General features: G+C 45.8%; 1 long non-coding RNA gene across 1 annotated transcript in view; it reads left to right on the forward strand.

Moving 5' to 3' along the window:
- LOC119407319 (uncharacterized) overlaps window positions 1–6,021 on the forward strand; it is a 29,160-nt gene extending 23,139 nt beyond the window's left edge. The window contains exon 3 of the long non-coding RNA XR_005186673.2: window positions 5,754–6,021. This is a non-coding gene — a long non-coding RNA (uncharacterized LOC119407319). The remainder of the gene's footprint in view (window positions 1–5,753) is intronic.
- The last annotated feature ends 1,526 nt before the right edge of the window (window positions 6,022–7,547 follow it).

The raw sequence follows: 7,547 nt of genomic DNA on the forward strand, positions 1-7,547 counted from the left end.
TAGTTCCGGGGAAGTGGTGCGTCGCTTGTGCTCGAATATTTGTTACCCGCCACGGTGGTCTAGTGGTTACGGTGCTCGACTGCTGACCCGAAGGTCGCGGGATCGATTCCCCGCCGCATTTCGATGGAGGCGAAATGCTCACACACACACACACACACACACACACACACACACACAGTAAAAAAAAATCCTGGTGCCGTCCCTGCCCATAGTGTGCTTCGCGTTAGTAATCGTCAAACCTAAGCTAGCTTCGTTGATTGTATAGAGGTATGAGGAAATTTGTAGCACCGCTACACGGCAGTGCCCAACCGGCGTCGTTATATATATAAAAAAAGAATCGAATCTTCTGACGTCAAGGCGGCGACTGTATGGGTGGGAGGCGGTGGGTGAACACGTTCATGAGCCCCGGATAATCTGTCGCGCATTGATTTCTGCGCGTTCCGCTACACCACAGAAACGTCCCGTCTCGCGAACGGTTCGCTGCGCGGTAGGAACTCCGACCACGCGACTGTGGAAATGCTGTAATTAGATAGATAGATAGATAGATAGATAGATATTCTCCTAGCAATGTATATTCAAAACAAAGAAAGAGAACCAGCAAGGGAGAAGGAAGAACACTTTCCCGCTGCAGTCCCTCCCCAGGAAGACATTGTGGAGCCAAAGGTCGCGGGATGGAATCCCGGTCGCGGCGGCCGCATTTCGATGGAGGCGAAATGCCCGAGGCCCGTGTACTTGGATATAGGTAGACGTTAAAGATCACCAGGTGGTCAAAATTTCCGAAGCCCTCCACTACGGCGTCCCTTATAATCATATCGTGGTTTTGGGACGTAAAACCCCAACAATTATTATTATTATTATTATTAGGAAAACATTGTGCTGAGAAACAAATAGTACAAGCGAACAAAAAGACAGGACCACGTTTTACCGAACTCCGTGACGTCACGCTCACGTACAGCTACTGGTGTAGACGTAAGTACTGTGACGTCAAGCGGCAAATAACGAACTGCGCCCAGTTATCCGTGTCTCCGTTTGAAATTTAACGTTTCCGGCCTGTAGGATTGTCTGTATAATAGCAAGAAAAAAAAATCTGGCAGCAGTGTTGAGGTTACGAGAATGCCACGCGTACTTCATATATCCCGGTAAAGTCTACGCGACCGCTGCGTGCGTACTCGGATTCCGCGAAATAAAATTTTCGCAAGGCCGCGTCCCGCGTCATCGTTTCTGACGCTATAGTTTGGCCTTACTTATTGATTCGAAAATTGCTTTTTTTTCGTATAAAGTTAACAATGACTTTCAAGCTAAAATACGAAGGAGAAATCTCTATGGCCGAATACAACTAACTTAAGAAGGCAGGAGAGGCCCCGCCCACACGACAGAATTGCAGCAGCTAAATGCCTGCGCGACTATATGAATAGCACTCGGCCATTTCCTCCGTCACCATGGTTACCGATCGTGCGGCTTATGACGTCAATCCAGAGCGCGCGCTCATTGGTGCAGGCTTGTGTTCATCCGCTTTGGAGGAGGAAATGCCGCTGCCTTCTAAAATTGTACTTATTACAGTGATGTAAGGTATATGGCACATACAAACTACCACATGAAACTATATAACCAAGACAAACTGTGCACTTAATTATGGGAAAGCGGGTGTAAAGTTCGCAGGACGCCTACCGTAGTTACTCGTATAATATGAGCCCTGGATAACGCTATCGATTATCCGCTCTCATCGTACTGTAATGAAGTAATACTTGTTTACAACTACGACCCTGCCTCACTGTATTAAATGCTTCGCGTACACTATAGGGCAGTGTTTCCCTTGAAATTTGCCGCAGATTTTACTTATATTTAATATTTTTCTTTTGTTTTTCTTACTGCCTGCGCAAAGACTATTGAAGCTTTGCGAGTCGGGAGCTTTGGGCACAGTTTAATCGCACACAACAGTGACGTCAGCAATCACGTTCTTCTGCGTAACAGCTGGTCCCTTTGCTTTCTGTGGCCCAAGCCTTTGCGAAGGTCTCAAATGGCGGATGTAAATTTTTGGGTTTTTTTTTTTTTTACTATCCTGGACGCCGAGTCGAAGCGAAACAGAAAATAAATACCGGAAAAGAGGAACGTGTTCACCTGTTAAGAGCGCTGCGTTTTTAACGTCGACAAAGAGATTCGTATGTTCACAAATACACACACATTCGAAGTCAAAAACGAATAATTTTTTAAATGCTTGAAATAACAGCTACTTCCACTATTGCAGCGTTGATGGAGGGGGTGAGAATAAAAGCGACTATCCGCTTGATTACGTTCTCACGCCCCTATATACGTCAGGCAGAGGCGACGGTTGCAACAGAACACATGATACAATAACTGATCACAATAACTCACTCATATTTAGAACAGTTTTAGAAGGGCTAGTTGAAAGACACTGCGCTCCAGTCTATTCTTCCTTCTCGTTTGAAACGTTGCGTCGCGTCTTTCAAGTAGCGTAGTTAGAACACGTACATATGCCAGACACTCTAATTACATCAATTATGCCTCGTAATAAAGCAAGTTATACACGCATCTAAAACGGCACGAGGCAAAAATAACAATTATAAATGAAATGTCTTGAACAAAGGTTTGAACGAGAGAGCTACAATAAAAAACATAGAGGAGCATTCGTTGGCGTACGATAGACGAGTGGCGGCGTTATCAAGCACCGAACCTGACGAAAACATCGCGGCACATTTCCCTAACGTTTGTTAACTATGGTAGCGTGCAGTGCATGTAGTAGAATGAGCTGAAGGCACGGAAGTGTACGCGTGTTTATGAGATTGTTGCAAGAGTGCATTGTTCACATTAGCCAAGGGTTAGCCAATACTGGCCCAGATTAGCCAACGCTGACATTGCGCCAGCAAATGCGGTATGCTCCAAACGGCCTACACACCTTTATTACGAAATTAATTGACGTTATAGTGTATACTATGTCTCAAATACATTTTTATATGATAGTGTGCTACTTACAGTATGCCCTGTTTTACATTTCTAGATGTCTATTTTTCTTGCTGCTTTAGCTAGAAACACGCTTCGTTCTTTCTTTTGACGCTGGCCCAGAAAACAACGTATGTGACCCCAGTTGAATTCCCCCACGTAAGGATTTGAATAAAAAAAGAAATGCCGGAAATGGAAAGGAAAGCGTTTGACTGTTAGCCGAGCCGTGCTTTCGACACAAACAAGTACTCGGGTCACGAGTGCCATCCCATATAGGAAGTCAAACATAAAATTTGTTTTTAGCTCGCAAACAATGCAGCTGCACAGCTACAATTTTTTTAATGCGGAGTCGCATCGGTGACATATGCACAATAGGGCACAACACTGCGTACGTCACGCAATTGCGAAACTCTCAGCCTTTGTACCATTTTTTAAGGTCTCGCACGTTTCTCATTGTATATTTCTGCTTTCCAATTCAATACATCGACGACGCTTTTTGCCTGCGCAACTGGCCTCCGTAACTTCGAAGCACCGTAGATATACATACGCACTTCATAACGTCTGGCGCCGGCTAAAAGGAAAGCACTCAGAAGCGTAGGCCGCGAGGACCGATGACCTTGCCATAGAGTTACCCATACGGCGGAGCCTGCGAACAAACACACAAATAGATCGAACGGTGTTCGGCGGCGAGCGAGCGGCCGTGCTCTTTATTTTGCCGGGCCCACGCACTTTTTTTTCCGCCTTTTGCTGAACGCAGTGGAGCGCAGCGATCGCTTGCTTCGGCTTCGGCTTTCTATCTCGGTCATCTGGCATTCGCTGGTCCCGCCATCTGTTGTGACCCTTTGCGCCTGCGTGTACATACGTTTCGTAAAAACTTCCCCGCGGTGACTGCGGGCACTGGCCTCCGAGATAGTCGAGTCGCATCTTTCGTTGCGCAGATCTCGGAGGCGACATGTAGGCTGGTTAGTGTAACGGAATGCGTATGGATGGTCATACTGTGCGCTGAGGACAACAGTCATTGTGTGGATGTGCTTTGTTTCTGTCTGCTCATCAGTCTAGTCCCTTCCCCCAGGGTAGCAAACGACATGCTTATGAAAAAAATACAAGACTAAAATATAAAAGTAACATACAAGACTATGTTGCTACTACGAACGTTTTAGGAACGTTGGCTACTACTACCACTACTACTACCAATTTGTAATGCTACCATCATAACAAATGTACTACTATAGCTGTAGTGTAGGTCTGACTCGAGCAGTAGTCTATAAAGGGTAGCAGCAGCAGTAGTTGTAGTAGCAGCAGTAGTAGTGGTGGTAATACTACTACTACTACTGCTACTACTACTACTACTACTGCTACTTCTAGTAGTAGTAGTAGTATTAGTAGTAGTAGTAGTAGTAGTAGTAGTAGTAGTAGTGGTAACTGCAGCTGAAACAATAGCTGTGGAGTAATATCTAGTAATACACCACGAGTATAATGTGTATAGTAATAACACCACGACTACACACCGACTTCTGTCAGTCGTAGTCCTCGGCACCTACGTCCATACATCACACTGACGTATTCACGTAGGAGGCTTTGCGCGAATTTCAAAGAAATAGAACATTGACCTACATTTCCTTTCTTCGACTAATGAACAAACGCTAGCGAAATAAGCGACAACAGAGCTCCTAAATAATTTTTTTTCTCTCGGTCTAAGTCGATGTGGTCGTACATTTAGCGTCCTTTTTCTTTTGAAGTTGAGACAAGCATACGCGCACCGATGTATTTTCCTCGGGTTTTCCGCAGTTGTGGAACAAAAAGAAAAAAGAAAGCAACAAGTTGTTGTTCTTGGTGATTACGGAAGTTCCTTGATCTGTCGAGGAAGCAGCGCGTCGATGAGCTTGCGTGCGCTACGTATCGCGGGGCGCACAGGCGCGCGAGTTTTCCGTCGCTTGGGCGTACACAACCGTTCGTATATCGGGCAGTGCAAAAACGACAGTACGGTGAGCTAGTTGGTACGGATTCACGGTAAAAGAAGGTAGGCGTGCAGACATAGACACAAGCGAGAGATCGAGACAACAGATACTATACTATACTATACTATACTATACTATACTATACTATACTATACTATACTATACTATACTATACTATACTATACTATACTATACTATACTATACTATACTATACTTTGTGTCGTATCGGTCCCGTGTGTTCGTGTCTGCACGCATACCTTCTTTTTTTAGAGATCGAGAGAGCCCATATGCTATACTATTTTATGCTATACTATACCATCCTTACTGCTACTATACTGTGTCATATCAATGTCTTCCCTTGTGTCTGCACACCTACCTTCTTTTTCAAAGAGATTGAAACAATACACTATTTAGAATGACTGCAAGTTTGGTGTTGGTATAATTTTATGATGGTGAAGCGCTACAAAGAACGGATACTTTGGAACAGAGGACAAGACAATCTTTTACTGGAAACTGAAAGTGTATAGTATACTATAATATACTACACTACACCATCCTATACTGCCACTATACTTTGTTCTGCATCGATGTCTTCTCTTGTGTCCGTGTATGCGCGCCTGCCTTCTTCTGCCACGAGTGCTAAAGTACCCGCAAACACAACACACGCACGCATGCCAGCATAAGATAGGGAGAGTAGCCAGATAGAGATAACATAAGATAGAGTAGCAACAATGCAAAAATGCAAAAAAAAAAACACAGTCTGTATACTGACAGCTGAGCGAGGCTTCGTGCAATCTGCCAGGCACTGTCTGCGAAGTGTTTTATTTCTATTACAGCACCTGCAAGGTCTGCGGTGTAGAACCTGCTACACTCGAGCAAGTGCTCCGGGGACGTGAGGCAGATACTGAGGGCACCAATCCCGATGTCCTCTCGGCGAGGTGGGCCGATGCCCTGCACAGCTCGGAGCTCGCCGACCAAATCTGGGCCGTCCAAGCAGGCGCGCGAAGCGGCGTCTAGGCAAGGCCTGGACGTCTTGACGTGGGACACCTGAGCCCGGGTCATCAAACTGCAGCATACTCAATAAATGTTTTTTTACAAACCAACCAACCAATTGGGCCCTAGTGTATCTACCTGAAAGAAAAAGAAATTAACGCAGAATCTCCTTCGGGAGATGTTCTACCGCACGATTCGTGGCCGATCCCCCGTGGTGGGTTGTGCCATTCCTCTAGGATCAACCAACCAACCAATCAAGTGATGCGTAAGCGCGGAGTTTTACCTTAGGAAAGTCGTAGGAAAGACCCCCCCCTCCCCCCCGCCTGCACCAAGTGACGATGGGCTAGGGGGGGGGGGGAGCGGCCCTGCTCCGCATTCACAACGCATTCATATGGTTCAGTTAATCGGCACTACGCAACTGCAGGTGAGTAGGCCAATCGGTAAGACACTCGCCTTCAAAACTGCGGGTCCCAAGTTCGAATCCCAGTCCCAATACGGAAATTCTTTCTTTGGTTGGTATTTTATTTTTTGACAGCGATCAGTCTTATGAGACAGGGGGTCAGACACATTAACAGTTTTTGAGCTGAGTCAGCATCCAAATGGCTAAGCAATTAATAGTGTTCGCATTATAATTTGTTTGCATCGCCAGTAGAACGCATTAATGTGGCCCACATATATTTCACCTCCTACAGGCTCCGGTATTTGGCCGAATGGGTAAGACACTCGGCTTCTGAGCGCAAGGTCATAGGTTCGAAACCCGGCGGTGCGATAATTTTTTTTATTTATTTATTCAGTCTCACTATTCGTCTCACGTGTCAGACAGACGGATGGACGCAGGTTTCTAGTTGAGTAGGCACAACAATGCTCACGCGCATCAAGACCCCATAATATTCGCTTCTCCCACAGCCGCACCGAAACTACCTCCAAGATGTGCTAGTTGCTGACGCTATAAACCGCAGCTAAATGACAAATTGCGCATTAATGACCTCAGCGTAATGAACGTATTCGATAATGAGCACAATTATTTTAATAAAGCAAACGCATTCCTCCATGGCACTTCTTTTATGCACGGTACGCGCGCTTGGTCAGATTGCGTGTACTTCAATGGAAGCCTTCCGAGCTGAAAGGCTCGCCTGAAGCGTTGGCTTCGCCGCAGTAGATGTCGAAAACTAGTCGAAAAAGTTGAGGCCCTTATCACCGACGATAAGGCTCAACTTTTGTCTGACGTCACGCATTGAAGCGACGGACCTTCTGTGCGTACTAGAGCATTGCTTCGCCGCAGTAAATGTCGAAAACTAGTCGAAAAAGTTGAGGCCCTTATCACCGATGATAAGGCTCAACTTTTGTCTGACGTCACACATTGAAGCGACGGACCTTCTGTGCGTACTAGAGGCTTGCTTCGCCGCAGTAAATGTCGAAAACTAGTCGAAAAATTTGAGGCCCTTATCACCGATGATAAGGCTCAACTTTTGTCTGACGTCACACATTGAAGCGACGGACCTTCTGTGCGTACTAGAGGCTTGCTTCGCCGCAGTAAATGTCGAAAACTAGTCGAAAAAGTTGAGGCCCTTATCACCGATGATAAGGCTCAACTTTTGTCTGACGTCACGCATTGAAGCGACGGACCTTCTGTGCGT

This window comes from Rhipicephalus sanguineus, chromosome 10 (genome assembly GCF_013339695.2).
Source record: "Rhipicephalus sanguineus isolate Rsan-2018 chromosome 10, BIME_Rsan_1.4, whole genome shotgun sequence".
In the NCBI taxonomy this organism is placed as follows: Eukaryota; Metazoa; Arthropoda; class Arachnida; order Ixodida; family Ixodidae; genus Rhipicephalus; species Rhipicephalus sanguineus.